Source organism: Anas platyrhynchos, chromosome 4, assembly GCF_047663525.1.
Source record: "Anas platyrhynchos isolate ZD024472 breed Pekin duck chromosome 4, IASCAAS_PekinDuck_T2T, whole genome shotgun sequence".
Classification (NCBI taxonomy): Eukaryota; Metazoa; Chordata; class Aves; order Anseriformes; family Anatidae; genus Anas; species Anas platyrhynchos.
In genome coordinates, this window is record NC_092590.1 from 32,193,236 (window position 1) to 32,208,873 (window position 15,638).

Sequence of the window (15,638 nt, forward strand, 5' to 3'; positions counted from 1 at the left end):
CAAACTAACAAATAATAGTCTTCTCCTTTTATGACCCTAATTATTTCTTTGACATCTTTTAAATCTTCCTGTACATTCAAAAATACAGAAATTTTGCAACATTCAAAGATTCTCTGTAGTATTTCTAGTTGATAGAAAGAAGGAACAAGATAATTGAAAGGAAATGAGAAGATGCCTCTCTCCTTTTCTCATGTTTTTTAGATTCCTAAGGAACTGAAGAATCAGAGGGAAACCACAGATGTGTTAAGTGTGTGTGTGTGTATATATATATATACACTTGCACGCATACATGTGTGCATATACATAAAATATATACAAAAAATACACATTACATATACATAAAAATCATGCCGTATGACTTAATCACTATGAATGACATAAATATTAAGGGATCTACACTATAGAGAAAAGCCTAAACACAAAGGTGATACATGTTGAGATGCTCTATTATTTCCATGGTACTCACTTTTCCTGACAAGTGTCCAAACAAGGAAATTATAGTTGAAGAAATTGTCACTTTTATATTGCAATTTTTCAAATTGTAATAAATCAAAAACATGCTAGATTACTTATTCACAGCCTATAAATGCAATTTGTAGAAGCTAAATCTTGTCAACTCATTTCTCATTCTTGACATAGATGTTAAATTTAAGCTCAGCAGGGTAGCTTGGCATCAGTGTCAGGACTGAGCGTATAGATTGCTGAAAGAAGCCTTCAGGTATCCAGAGAAGACTCATTTTCGTGTTCTCTGTAACTGGGAAAGATGCTCATTGTACCTTTCCAAGATGCGCGCTTGACATTTCAGAAAACATGTAGACTGTAGCATGCATTTTCTTCCAAGCCTACAGTACTATTATTATTGAACATTTCGATCCTGCTATTATGCATGGTTGTTCTTCCTATGCCTCAATTTTAGGGAAGATGCTTTTCAATTACTTTTGAGGTTATGTCACTAGCTTTGCTGTTTTGGTTCATGCTCTCTATGATCTCTTTGAAGTGGTAAATTATGGTTTCTGTTTCAGGACACACATAGCTCTTTGATTTATTCCCTTTCACTTATTCTTTCTCTAGTAACAGCAGAGGTTTAAGCTTTAATTCTTGATAACATTAATGATTCTCTGTAGAACTACTTAGTGTGGTATAGGTCATTTTTGATATATAAATGATATTACAAACCAAATGCACATTTTTTAAAGGCTTTTACATTAGAAGATGGCTGTAGGATATAATTTTGCTCTTGATGTCTTAGAAATAAGCATAAACAAATAGTGTTAGTGTATGACTAGGAGGTGTAAACCTGTGAGATTTTAACTGTACTTCTGACACTGATACCCTTTGGCCCCAAGTTAAAGATGCCATTGCTATATCTCAGAATCCCCTATTATGAATATTTAAGACATTTAACCTTTTGCAACTACCCTATAATGATTCTACTATAGAATCATTAACGATGGATGCTATAAGAAGCATCTTAGCTTTGCTCAGACAGTTTGTGTAACAATTAATTATTTGGGGTTTTGAAAGGAGGAGAGTGACTTAAGTCTTCCCTTTGGTGTTTAGTCCTTTTTTGGAAACCAGTTTTGTCAAAATTGGAGGACCTATTGATGAATGTTTGCTTACTATTTGTTTACTTGATTTTTTTTTTTTTGTATTTTATTGCTTAGTATACATGTGATGAAAAATAATTTGGTGCTGTCAATTGTTAGTTTTGATGGTTATTTCAGTATGGGTAGTGAAATACTTTAGGAAATTATTTAAAATTTGGAATTAGAGAGTAGAGAGAGTCTCAGAATATTATTCTATCCCACTAATATTAAAGTCATATTTTGAAGTCTGAATGTGTTCTTACCACTTCTAAACTCATCTGCAGACAGCTCAAAGATTGTATGTACATCTGAAAAAAGTAGAATGTATATGTAGCAGTTAGATTTTTGTTTCATTTGTATGTGAAGAGATGGGGTAAAAAGTTTCAGAAATATATATCCATACACATTAAAGGCCACTATAATATTTTAAAAAGGAAATCTCCATTATTTTAAGCATACACAATGAAGACTACGTTCAGTGATTTAGTCCATGCTTTACTTAATGGTATACCATAAAACATTATAGTTTTAAAATGTTAGTGTTGAAGTACAAGGTAAAGGAAAAATAAATTCTACAGGCAAATCTGGTTTTCGTCAGCTCGTTGTACCATATGAATCAATATAAAGAAAATCAGGATTACAAACATATAGGTGAATATTGCAACTCATATATTTAGGACAGATGTCCAATTTTTGGAAGCATTCTCAGGCATCCCAATGGCTAGAAAATTAGAAAACACCTGACGAATGCAATGGTTAGAAAATAGCTTATATGATTCTTGAATAAACAGTAAAATACTTGAAGCAGGACAGTCAATTTGCAATTCTATTGTCATGCTATATCATGGATGTTTTGATGTCCACACTTAAAATAAACAAACAAACAAACAAAAAAAGAAATAGAAAAGATTGGAAAAATGTTCTGGAATTCTTCTGCAATTACCAGCTTTAGCTTATTAAAATTAAATTTAAAAAATAATGTTATAATCAACTGTCATTTACATCTGAAATCCATCTTTGTTAGAATGAAATGTCTTTACCCAGGCAAAGACATTCCAGAATCTGTTCCTCAGAAGCTGTTGCTGGATACATTCAGGAAAAAGGAAAAAAAAATAATAAAAATAAAAGCAAATATTACTGCTAATATTATGATTTAATGTTAATAACTGAATAGAATCATTAAAAAGAATAACTAATAGATTCTCAATAACCAGATAAAATATCATAAATTTAAATTAAATATATCTCTGAATCTATTTCTATTTCAGATAGAGCTATTGCCAGATATGGCAATATCTCTATATTCAATGGCCCATATTATGTAATGCTTTAAAAGAATTCTTTGTAATTCTTTGAAATCCTAGGAAATTATTCATCTTGTTCTACTATCCAAGTCTTGATATTTTAATTTCATATTTTATTTTTACACACACCAGCATCATAATTCAACACACAATGAAAATCTGGAGGACACTACCAAGATTATTTTGTACCACAGTCAGTGTCACTGAACATTTGCTTAACCCTTGGAACTAAAAAGTTTTAGTGTTATAAATTGACAATGGAGATTTTGCAAGTGGACTAAAATGCAATGCTTTTCTTAAGGTCACACCATCAAACTTATGTTTATTGAAAACTAACTTTACCAAATACTTTATTTCTGTGAAAACTATTTTCATTGTAACATGCTGTCATCTAATTGCATAAAAGTATGAAATCAACACCAATATCCTGCATTTCTCTTATAGGTCACAGTATAGTCATTATTTGATTTGAGCATTCAATTTCTGTGTTAACATCCTCATGTTTAGCACATAAGATACATCTGTTAGAGCTGTCGACTTGAGAGAAGTCTTTGTTTCCACATTGTGAAAACGAAATTCCATTCCCAGTCACTAGTTTTCTCAGATTTTCCACATAATTGAAAGTTGTTTACAACACAAAAGATGTGAACATCGTTGAGGGAGAAGTCTGGATAGTTAATGCCACAGCTGATGGTTTTCTGAACTAACCAGTTGCAGTAATGGGTTTGAAAGTATTTTCCTTATGTTACTTCAAAATGCACTGATATTTACTGAAGCAGAATTAGAAAGACCTGAAAACTGCAATGTATAGATACAGCAGTATTAGGTATATTAGAACATCTAACAAAGATCTATTAGGTAGGTAGCTTTTTTTGTTGTTGTTGTTTTTGTTTAGTGTCATCACCTAGAAACATCTATCATGGAGATTCAGTTCAGTCTACCACTTCAACCATTTACAAACGCCAAGATACAAACATTAGTCTCTACTAACATTTGAACGTTTTTAAGGTAAAATAAATAATATGTCTTAAGTAATAAGTAAGATTTTGTGGCTGGTTGGTTTTCTTTGTTAATGTATATGGTAGATATATTTTCTGTAGTTTTCAGTTTATTGTAACTTACCATAGCAAGTCACTTTGTTTAGAAGTAGATATTCTTGTACCATTGTGCATGAAAAGTATTCATTAAATATTTTAACATTTAAAATACTAAAAACACATATTTCCAGAAAAGGGGTCCAAAGCTGTGCAGAGCAAACAGGTTTCATGTATGCATATGTGACTATAGGTTACCTTATTTAGAAAAGATATAATAGGTATAAAGATAGTTGTAGACAGAAGTGAATATTCAAGGGTCTGTATTGCTAGTGCCTTTTTTTTTTTCCTGTATGCCTGTGTGGTTAGCAAATAATACAGCCCTATAAAATCTTTTTTCTCTAAGTGATAAAAGCTTATAATTTATAGTTTTCTAAACTGAAATACATGTAATGTTGTAGATGTACAACAAGAACATGAAACAAGTTCCCAAGAAAGATTTTGTTGCAGAATATAGTTTGACAAACCAAAAATATTTCATCAGAGGTTATGGTTTGAAATATTTTCTAGTCCATATATTTGGGTCAAAATACTGACTCAAATCCTAGGCCCCAGAAATATCACATCTCTATTTCTGAATAGTGGTGTTTTTTTTTCTTTGAATTTCCTGTTATAGGAAGTTTGAAGTTTCTGTCCTGGGACAGATTAAAAATGATATGTATATATACATATATTATTGCTATCAAAAATTCTTTATGTTAAGCTAAAATTATATCAGCAAACATCAGGTTCATTTAGTAGCAATGAGGAAGATTCACTGAGATGAGCTCCTGTATATTTCAGCTAAGTATTTTCTTCTATGCTTTATTTTCAGATTTGGAACAGCAACTTCAGGCTCTACCTGCAGTAGCAATACAAAATATTCAAGTATATAAATTGTTTGCTATATTTTTATTAGCTGTTGTACCAGCCAACCTTCTTTCCTGATGGTAAGAATTAATTTGTGATCAGAAGAATCATATTCACAGTATCATTTTGAAAGAAGTCATGCATGGGCTTGTCAAGGCAGGACAGAAAAGCAAGATATGAAAAAACAGACATAGCTGTCCTTGTCACCAGTGCTTTAGTAGTTAAAATATCTAGCCTCCCTGAATAACTGAGGTCTTGAATTATTGAAGTATCTTCATACTTTCCTTCAGGAGAAGATATGAGACTTACTTTGTAAAAGAGATATTAAATTCTAAGTGATATGTCTTAATATCTTTTGTTCAAAACATGAATATGATTTAGCGAGTATCTATTCTTCCTACTATAGCACGTTACCTTGCTTAAACTATATAGAAAGAAAATTACCCAAGTTAACAAACATTCAAATTTTCAAAACCCTCTTATTTCTGTGGTCTTCACGTCTGCCAGGCTTCATCTGTACTTAGGGAAGTGGAAAGCCTTTTCCAGAGGGTGATTTTGTGCTCCAATTTGTCTTTTAAAAGAACATCTCTCATTCTGTTACCAGTAGAAAAGGCCTCAGGAAGCTGAGTTAAAACTATCCTTTGTGAATAACCCATCCCAGCCCCAAAACAGACTATCAAAGGAACTCGGGTAATTAAAAGACTGATTTCAGTCAAATTTAGTTATTGAACTGCTTTTAAAGAAATTATAAGTCTTTCACATGTTAACAGGGAACATTCTTGAATGGAGCAGTTAGTGAAACTAAGAGTTTCTTTTAACCATTGTTTCACTCAACTTGGAAATTGACCTGAGAAATGAGTTTGCTAGGATAAAATAAAAACTGCCAGACTTTATTATTCCAAGAAGGGCATCTTCTGCAACCTTCACTTTTGTATATTCACAGAATGTCAGTTCTATTCTCTTGGTATTGTACTGTTTAAGATTATTTTTAATCTCTCCAAGACCTGCTACAAAAGATAATAAACAAAGAAAACAGTGAAAGCACATATTTCTTAAGAATTAATGTGGGCAAGCTTTTCTTTTATACTTTTTAGTGTTTGAATATAGAATTTACAGTTTTGGCCTTGCTCTCATACCTATGGAAAAACATAAGTGACTTCTGTTGGAAATGAGTAATAAAAAATAAAGAAAGAAAACCCTAGGAACAGTCTGTGCTGCTTCTTTGACAGCAAGCAATGAACTAAATAAGAAATAACTTCCCATCTCGAAAGCAAGCAAGAGATTTAAAAATACATGAATAACATAGTGAATGTATATGCAACATAGTGAATATGTAGCTATCAATAAATATTACCCCAGAGCAAACATCTGAAGCTAATATAACATTCTAATATTATATATCCCATTAAAGAATGTCAAATTCTTACCCAGTAAAATATAGAGAATTAAGCCAAGTATATGTGTGCCGTGAATCAAAAATTATACGAAACCATTGAACATAGACACCAGAGTCATAAAGTATTTCCTCATATATCAGAACATACTGTAATTAAAATATTTTTTATAGGTTTTAAATCTCAACAGAGATAGTTTGACAACTACAGTATATGCTTTTGGATCGATTTCTTTAAAAAACTGAAAACAGGAAAAAAAATGCTACAACAGGTGAAATATATCAAGAGATGTGACTGCAAAATGTATTGACATCTTTTGTATTTATGTAAGACATGTCTGTATTCAATGGCATTACCACAGTACGGACTCATAGCAATTTACTTACTGGAAAAAATACTGAGTTATTTTGCTCCTTAAAGTAACTTATACTGACATAGATGGTGATTACTAATAGACATGAACAACAGAGGCCAGCCAGAGTAAAGACTGGACCACAGAAAGGATCACGTCTCTACACTTTCATGTCTATTGCAGACAGCACCTGTTCCTTCACCACTTACTGTTCCTGCATTTCCCTCATCCTTTACAATAATGTAGTCAGGAGAGGACTCCCCTGATACTGGGTTGTGCTGGCTTAAACATTGTGCTAGTGGTGAATGTTTTTGTATGTCATTGAACAGGATTATAATTCTGAATATCTGAGCAGTTAGAACATACTAATATGTATAAGGGTATGTAAGTATAGATCAAATGCATCTTAAGCCAAGTGACCTCTCTTCAGCAGCAATCAACAGCCAGTTATGTATGTCTAGAGCAGGAAACAGGCTACATGTGAAGTGATACTTCCCAGGAATACTAACCTAGCTTCCAAAGTTCAGGGTATTTCTCAGCAAGAGGTGGTATTTATATGTTTAATAATCACCGATTTATCTTTTCTTCAGGTATTTGTCCTATTACTTTTTCAGGCCATGTAAATTTCAGTATCCAGAACATCCTGTAGCAAAAATCACTCCATAGTTGTTAGGTATTTACCTTAGATTGCTTTGAGCTTTCTGCCTCATGGCTTCACTTGCTCTTTCTCCCTCTTTTTTAAGAGAAGAGAGAATGAGCATGTATTCCTTATTAGTCCCTACTAGGAAAATACAATCAATAGAGAAAAATGGTGTAGTAGGTTAAATGCTTGGGTCCAAAATCTTAATCATAAGAGAACAGTTAGGAAATCAGATTTAACTTTTATTTTGGGGGCATATAGAGAAATTGAAATATCACAGTTCTCATTCTTGACAATATAGATATTCCTGTGCAAAGTATAATTGTGAATGCAATTTTCTAAGAATGAGCCTGAAAATGAATTTAATTGAACTCAGGTTAAACTACTTCAACTAAGATAAGATGAATGTTGATTAACAGAATTGAATGCCAACTCAATTAAGGTAATTCAACATTAACAAGAAAGCATTCGTGACATATTTATTGGTATGAAGTCTCTCGAAACAAGATTGCACATATTAGCTTCAATGAAAATGAAGCTCAGGTATGTTTAGGACATTATGTGAACAGGAAGTGTGCTTTCTTTCATGTTCATGAGCTTAGAATTTAAAATGGAAGTTGTAGTTATAAAGCAGCCTAAGCTGGCATCCTCAAAATTTTAATGTGAAAATGGAATTGCAAATATTGAAAACCATAGGGTAATTCTACCAAAAGATTTCTTGTTGTTGTTCTATTGTATCTTAAAAACAATAACAACAGCATTTTTTAGTGTTGTTCTATGAAATACTGGATCATCCATTTTAAAAAGTGAGTAGTCTAAATTTGGTCTAAGTGTAAGGAAGAGATATCTTTACCTTCAAGATCAACATGGAAATGAGTAATGTATTTACTAATAGGAATATGTAAAAGCTTGGCTAACAGTATTGTTAAACAAAAGCTGAATGGTCTATAAATACATCATAGTAGAAGAAGATGATAGTTAAGAGTAGTGAGGGGAAAAACAGCTAAGAAAATATAGATGTCAGAACAGAGGGATACAAACATGCTGCTGTTTAAGTTAGCCTGGGAAAGAGAATGCAGTTTGTTATCAGACTACGAGGAATGAAAGAAAACTCTTGCCTGGTTTTATAACAGAGTTTAATTGTTTTGGAAAGGATTTAGTAGAATTGGTGACTAATTAAAGAATTTTCTTAGGACTGTGTTCTTTGAAGAGCCTTTATCTTCCTTAAACATAAACAAAAATAATCTTTTTTGTTATTTCTGTTGTTGGTATAAGCTCAGAAATTTTTATGCAAGTCTGTATGTGAAAACAGGTAAAAACAAGGTAGGGATCCGTACTGAAATACGCTGATCAGGAAAAAAAAAAAAAAAAAAAAAAGGAAAAAAATAAAACGTGTTCTTCCTGGATCAGTCAATATGATTTGAATTACAAAAGTTAGGTCTTCCTACTTCATATTCAACATTTTCATAATGCTGGTAATTATTGCCATCACATATTCCCTATTTAGTGTCAAAGGAATTCCAAGTGTTTTACTCATAAATAAAAGAATTAGGAAATCAAAAAGGATATTTTGGCAAGCAGGGGTAAGATAAAGGCTTACTTATGAACAACTTTTAAGTCAACTGAGGATCTACATGTAAAGATGGTTATACATGTGAGGAAGTCTGTGGAGGTTCACATATTAATTTAAAATTTTGCTTAGTGTCAATCATTATAATCTGCATATAGGTCTGAATAAGAATTATTAGTTAATTACCTTGAAAGCATTTTGTGAGTCAACTGTAATTGACATTTTTTTGACATTCTTAGATCAAAAGCAGAATGAAGTCAAACAGAAAACTACACCATACAAAATTGGAAACTAAAGTAGAAAGACAAGCTGTATCAGACTGCAAAGTTAGTTATAATTTATGTTCTTCAATTAATCGAGTCTTTTCACACACTATTGTATTATGTACATACATGTAGAATGTCATGAAAGATGAGGAGAAATTTTTGCATTTGGGGATAAGAATACCCAATTTATGACACAAATAAATGGAAGAGGGCAATTTGAAAATCTGAGACAATGCTGAGCTTGAGCACAAGTTTGAACGGTACCTCCTACAAAATTTGTCATCTTTAAAGTTCCTTAAAAGGCTATATGAGGCTAATTATGTCTTTGAGATTTATTATATTGATAGTAAAAATTGCTGTCTGTTATTGTATGTGGTAGAAATTGTCAGAATATTCACAATTCACAACAGAAAAGCCAAGAATAATACATGGGATTTCTGTCAGTTCTGTGGGTTATTTCTTTGATCTCCAGTGCATCAATAGGTATATAGCAGTCCATTTCATAAGTTTGGTGTAACCATACATTCATATCATATAATAGAACCAAGTGAGAAAAATAGTTTATTATGAGTAACAGAAAAAAAAATAAATTATGATTTGTAAGTGTAAATGTTCTCTTGTGCAATGTGCTGAAAAAGTTGCCAGTTGTTAAATGAAAAAAATCATAAAATGTCAGGAGTGCTGTCTTATGGACTGTCTCACAGATATATCAATGTCTGTGAATATCATAGAAAGAATGAACGCATTTCAAAACTACCTTTATTGCACCAAAGTATTCCAAACATCATTTTATAATGATAATCAACAATTATAAATATCATTATTTCAGAAAAAAAAAAAACAACATAAAACACAAACAAGCAAAACAGAGAAATTGGACCACATGAACAGCTGAGATTCACTGTAGAGTTCATATAGAGCAGAGGCATTGTTTAATCAAGTGTTATACTTTCTCATTGATTTTTAAAACTCATTAGATGTTTGTGTTTTCTCTATGGTCTTCATTTTCTCTATGGTCTAATATTATTTAAAAGTATCTGTTCATGGGAATTACGTAGACAAATCTTCATGTAGAAAAAAATTCTGCCTGAATTCTGAAGTTTTCTTTTTCTTTTTTATTTTTTAAATACAAAGGAATAAATTCAATTCTAATTTTAGTACACTTTGCTATCTATTTCTTATAAACAACAACAAAAATGTATTTTTTTCTGAATCCCTAGAATCAAAGGAAAGTAGTTTCAGTGTCTGCATGAAGTATTTTGACACAGTTTTATCTACTGTTTGATAGCATTCACAAATTTGTACTTCATCAAAGGGCAGCAGAATAAATTTTACTCTAAAGATTCAACTTCCTTTAGGATTACCATTTTGTTTAGATGTTGTGGCCTAGAATATTGTTTCTAAATATAGTTTAAAGAAGGCAAAATATCCCTTGGGAATTCTGTCTATATGAATTTCAGCACAGTATCTGATTGTGCTTTCTCAAAATGCTATAACAAATCTATGCACAGTGAGGGCACAAATTGTTGTGGTCTGAGCTTTTTAGTCCATCTTAAATTTGCCAAGGGCTTGGGTATGTAAAGGGACTTTTTTTGTTGAACTCCTATTCAGCAAAAGACCTGAGTGCATGTTAGGGTTAATCCCTATCAATTTATGGGGCAGAAAAATCAGAACAGTATTCTCGAATACTTACTCCAGAACAAGGAATGGTCTTGTGAAATGCAACAAGAAAAGAAATATCAGAATGTTTCCACCTGTCCAAGTTTTTCAGGAGCCCAGCAGCATCTCCTGGAGTTGCTCATACATAAGGCTGGTTTTGTGACACCATGGAAGAGATTAGAGACAGTCAGATGGTTTTATATCTACACTACACAACAGTATAGTATGCCCTACTGACAGAAAACAAACTGAAAAACTTCATGCGAAAAGCAAAAAAATATATGAGTTGCAAAGGCAAGTAAAATTTCTAAGTGTCTAAACTCATCACTAGGCTAACTTCCCACTAAGTTTGCTTATCTAGTCTATAATAAAAAGGAATACAATAGCATTCTCCAGGTTAAATGTGAAGTTAAGTTGAATAAAAGAACACAACGTTCCTAACTCCTGACAGGCATGCTGGCATTTCCCCAAATGTCTCTTTAGATACTGAGAACACCAGTATTATGGCTTCTTGTGCTTCAGAGATGTCTAAACTCAATATGACAGAAAACACTTGTAGGTCTTCTCTTAGGAAGAATTTCACTAGAAGGATAGAAAGGTAAGTCAGGTGTCTTGCAGAGAATAATTACTTCTTTTAAATAAATGATGGAGAAGATTGAATAGGCTGTCAACAACATGTTAATCTCCTTCAATTCTGTTGCCAGTGACTGTTCCCTGTGGACCATAAGAGAGATTCTGATTTCACTTTTGGATGTCTGACCATCTGTTTCCTAAGCATCTTGTATTAATTGTCTGAAGGATTAGAAATTTGGCAAGCACATACAGCTTAACCTGTCCATTCATTCACGTGAGCTTCATCGTTAATGGTATACTATCAGTAGTCCATAGTTGTCTCTCCCTTTTACAAAAGTCCAAGGTAATTATGGATGTGTAATGTGCAGCCTGTCACACCAGGAAAGCCAATTGTTCATACTGTCTCATATTTATGTAACTTGTCTGTCATAACAAAAAGGGACAGAATTAATATACGTAAGATCTCTCTTGATAAGTAAGGAAACCAGGTGAAGCCTTCCTCCTTATGCTACAAAACCTTACATGACGGTTATGTTTTTCCATACTTAGGTAGTCTTGTATTCCCCATAGCTGGCTTTGAAGATGGAAGAAACACAGCTGTTACCGTTGCTGCAGTTAGCTCAAAGCTGTGGGGTCCTGGACGTTGATGACATATCCTAGACCAGATTGTAGCAGCAACAATCAAGAACTAGAGCAGTCCCCTTTGACTGTTTCAGGTGAGTTTCATGCTACAGTTAGATGTGGCAATGTCAAACTAAAATGACGATATTCAATTGTTTTTGTTAGGATTTTTTTTTCCCTTTTAACTAAAATAACTTCTCTAAATAGTTTTGTGGATCACAAAAGCCTTATATATCTGTTGAAAAAAGGTTTTACTTTTTTAAGAAGTAAAAAGTAAAAAAACTTTTCTAAAAAGTTTCTAAAAAGTTTAAAAAAGCAAACAAAGTAAAAAAAAAAAAAAAGTAAACTTTCTAAAAGTAAACAAAGTTTAACTTTAAAGCCTTGAAATGTCACTACCCACAATTATATTTGGTAAATTTCATGCCATGCGGTCACTTTATAATCATCATTAGAACAAATCTAACTCTTCTTCCTGTAGAGGATGAATAACAGAAAATCTGCAAAGCACTATTGCAAGTAGAGAAGTCTGGAAACAGAATTCTTGCTAGCATTAGAACCAGATACAGCTAAAGTAAAATGTAAGGGAAAAGATCAATGAATTACGTTTCACAAATGTGACCTGAGATTTGACGCATAACAATAGAAGTGTAGATCATGAAAAGGCTTTAAGAATGCAGGATTGTTTTAATACTTAAGAAACAGATGATTGCTTCAATAATTTTCTTATTATCAATGAACATGTAAGATTTGAAAGATCATAGCAAAGGAAAAAAAATTGAAAAAATTTTCCAAGAAGTACATTTGTACACAAAAAAAAAAAAAAAGTAAAATACACTGCAAATGAAAACCAGAGAAAATATAATCTCTCTCTCATTATCATATGTTTGGTTGTTAGTAACTGAAAAATATTTTCTGCAATTTCCTTTGTGTCTTGTTTTCTATTTATTTATTTATTTTAGTTTGAGGACAAACCTTCCTTAAAACACACGAAAAGGAAACAGTACTTATTCTAGTTTCACAGATGGTGACGTACATCTGTTACTTAATGTCATAGGAAAAGCTTATGAAAAGAGTTCTGGTTTCCCTACTAGTAGTTCTGTGTCCATAAATAAACTTCTCTGCAATAAACTTCTCTGTCCTTCTTCTCACCTTCTGTGAGCAAGCTGTTACTGTATTGACCTAACTGTGGTGTGTAACATTCAGCATGAAAATCTCTAATCACTACTAATAATTGATATGAAGATGATTGTGAGTTTTGACCTGACAAAATGTTTAATGATATATACCTCTCTTCTCCAGATATATCTAGGAGTTTTAAAATTATATTGCATTTTTCTTCTCGACATGTATGAGTTGGTTTTCAGTGAATGATGTGCTGTGCTCAGCAACTGAGGTTTAGAAAGTAAGCAAGAGAAGAAGACAAACAGTTTTGATATGACTGCAACCTTCCTAAAAAGCATTAGCCTTTTTATTTCTGATTTACAAATTCAATTCCCACATAGTTTTCAGTTACTTGGATTGATGTAGAGTGGTTTATAATGGAGGCAAAGGAGAGAGGGAACATGGAACAAGGGTAGCAGATCAGTGTAAAATATGCCTCCCTTAAGCTCTAAAAGGTGTGGATGCTTGCAGAAGCAAGGTAGCATTTACTTCTGGTGATTGTCTTCCTGAAGTGAGCTCATATTAGGCATAGCTTAAAATTAGCAAAGAACAAGTGTACTGAAAAACAGAAATCCAAAATTGTGTAGGGTAATAGCAGAAGAATCGTGGCAGAAACACACAGTCTATAGGAATGCATCCATATTGAGTTTAATGTGGGAGAACTCATCTAAACATCTCATTGAAACTACATACTCATTAGGACCAGAAAATCATTTGCAAAGGCTAAATGACTCATAGAAACATTTTGCCTGTGGATTAAAAGCACTCTAGCAAAAAAAGAACTCAAAATGACCCTACAAGCCAGAAATGTAAACAAAGCCCAAACATGCCAGAAATACTAATTTCAGAAAGCATAAACTTTTAATTATAAACTAAGAAAATACAATCCTACAGAGAATAAGAATAACAAAGTTATTCTGAATCCAGTTTGTTTCTGTAGCCATGTGGTTTGAGTTCCATCAAAGGCCAGTAAAACAGTGGAATTAATGTAAAGCATGTATGTGTAAGTACTTTTTGAATTGAAATGTTTGTGTGTTGTTTTTTTTTTTTTTTTTTCCTTATCTGCCTCCCACCTTACAGTTCTTACTTCATAAGGACAACATAGGCATAATTTTTAAGACATGACTTATAACCTCCCAAACTTCCATCATTTGAGAGCTGGAAGCCATTCTCAATATCTGCTAACTCTTCTATTCATGTCAATAGACAGCCACTCAGCATATCTAGGATGAACCTCCCTAATCCCTTGCAGAATTTGATCTTGATATACAAAAATCATTTAAAAAAAAAAAAAAGGTGTATAAATGTACTACAATAGTAACAAATAAAAACATCCCCTTCCTCCACTATGTGCTAGAAAGAAGATTCTTCTCCTTCAGAAAATTACAACAAGTGTTTAAGATTATCAATTAGGAAAAAAAGATGTAGTAACTATGGATTTTTCAAGAGTTTTCATATGTGTTTGTTGTTTTTGTTTTTGATAAGGGAGCACTGATTGTTCACTTTGTTCATGAAAACTGTGAAGAAAGGTTATCAGTGTCTTTGTGTTTTGGTGAAAGTAGAGGAATGTATAAGAAAATCTCAGGAAAATGAAAAGAAGAAACTAGAGGGAAAAGGTATAAAAGACCGTCTTAGATTTTACTAAGTGTTTGTGATTCTCTTTCTCTTTCTTACTCTGAGCTTTGATGTTTAGATTAAATGTCTTAATGCTTCTAATTTCTGTCATATGAATCTGCACTAAGCTATTTTTATTTTTTCCATTTTTTTATTTTTTTTCAGGATACTTTCTTTAGTTTTTCATAAATAATAGTGTGATAGACAAGTCTGTGTGTGATACTAAATTGGAAGTAAGGTCACATTCTTTCGTCTCTCAGCCAGCCCCAGAGAGAAGGAGCCACATCCTTCACTCCACTGAATGTGGCTATATATTATATGTAAATTAAAGACCCTAAGTTTAGCTAGTAATCTTAACATTTCAAAACTGCAGGGTCTGTGAGCTATCTCAGGAGTCTTTTGGGGAGTGGGGAGCAGGCGGTGCCTTTTTTTTGTGTGTGTGGACTTTAGGGAGGGCATTTTTATTTTTTTCCCACTTACTGCATTACCTTTGGTTGTGGTTGGAGTTGGAAAGGAAAAGAGGAAATTATTAGAAGGCATTAAACATAGATGTGCAGCTATCTGTTTTGTTGTCTCAGTGAAAAAATCATACTGAAGGTGGATAGTGTACAAATCCTGATTGTCCAGAAGCAACCTGAGATAGTTTGAGTCATCTCACTGAAGGTCATATTTGGGCTGGGTTTGATGTTATCAGGCTGTCCAGCCTGATAACCTGCACTGAAGTTTTGCCTTTGGAAAAGAGTTTCAGGATTCCTTTACTTTTTTGATAACTCATGTTTCATACATTGCAGTGTCATGTCTTATAGCACAAGTCTGAGGTGCAATTTTGTTGCCATGAAAAGTTGCAGACGAAAGCACTCTCTTTCATGAGTGTGATAAAGACAAAATACTGCAGGGCAGGTTATCAAGGTATTGAAAGGATTAAATGAGGTTAGAGATAGCTTTAGGGTTTTAC

General features: G+C 32.7%; 1 long non-coding RNA gene across 3 annotated transcripts in view; it reads left to right on the forward strand.

Annotated features, from left to right (window-relative positions):
• LOC106016068 (uncharacterized) overlaps nt 1-15,638 on the forward strand; it is a 193,050-nt gene that overhangs the window by 146,620 nt on the left and 30,792 nt on the right. For all 3 annotated transcript variants that reach the window (XR_011809039.1, XR_005265792.2, XR_011809038.1), the window contains one exon: nt 11,837-12,003. This is a non-coding gene — a long non-coding RNA (uncharacterized lncRNA). The remainder of the gene's footprint in view (nt 1-11,836; nt 12,004-15,638) is intronic.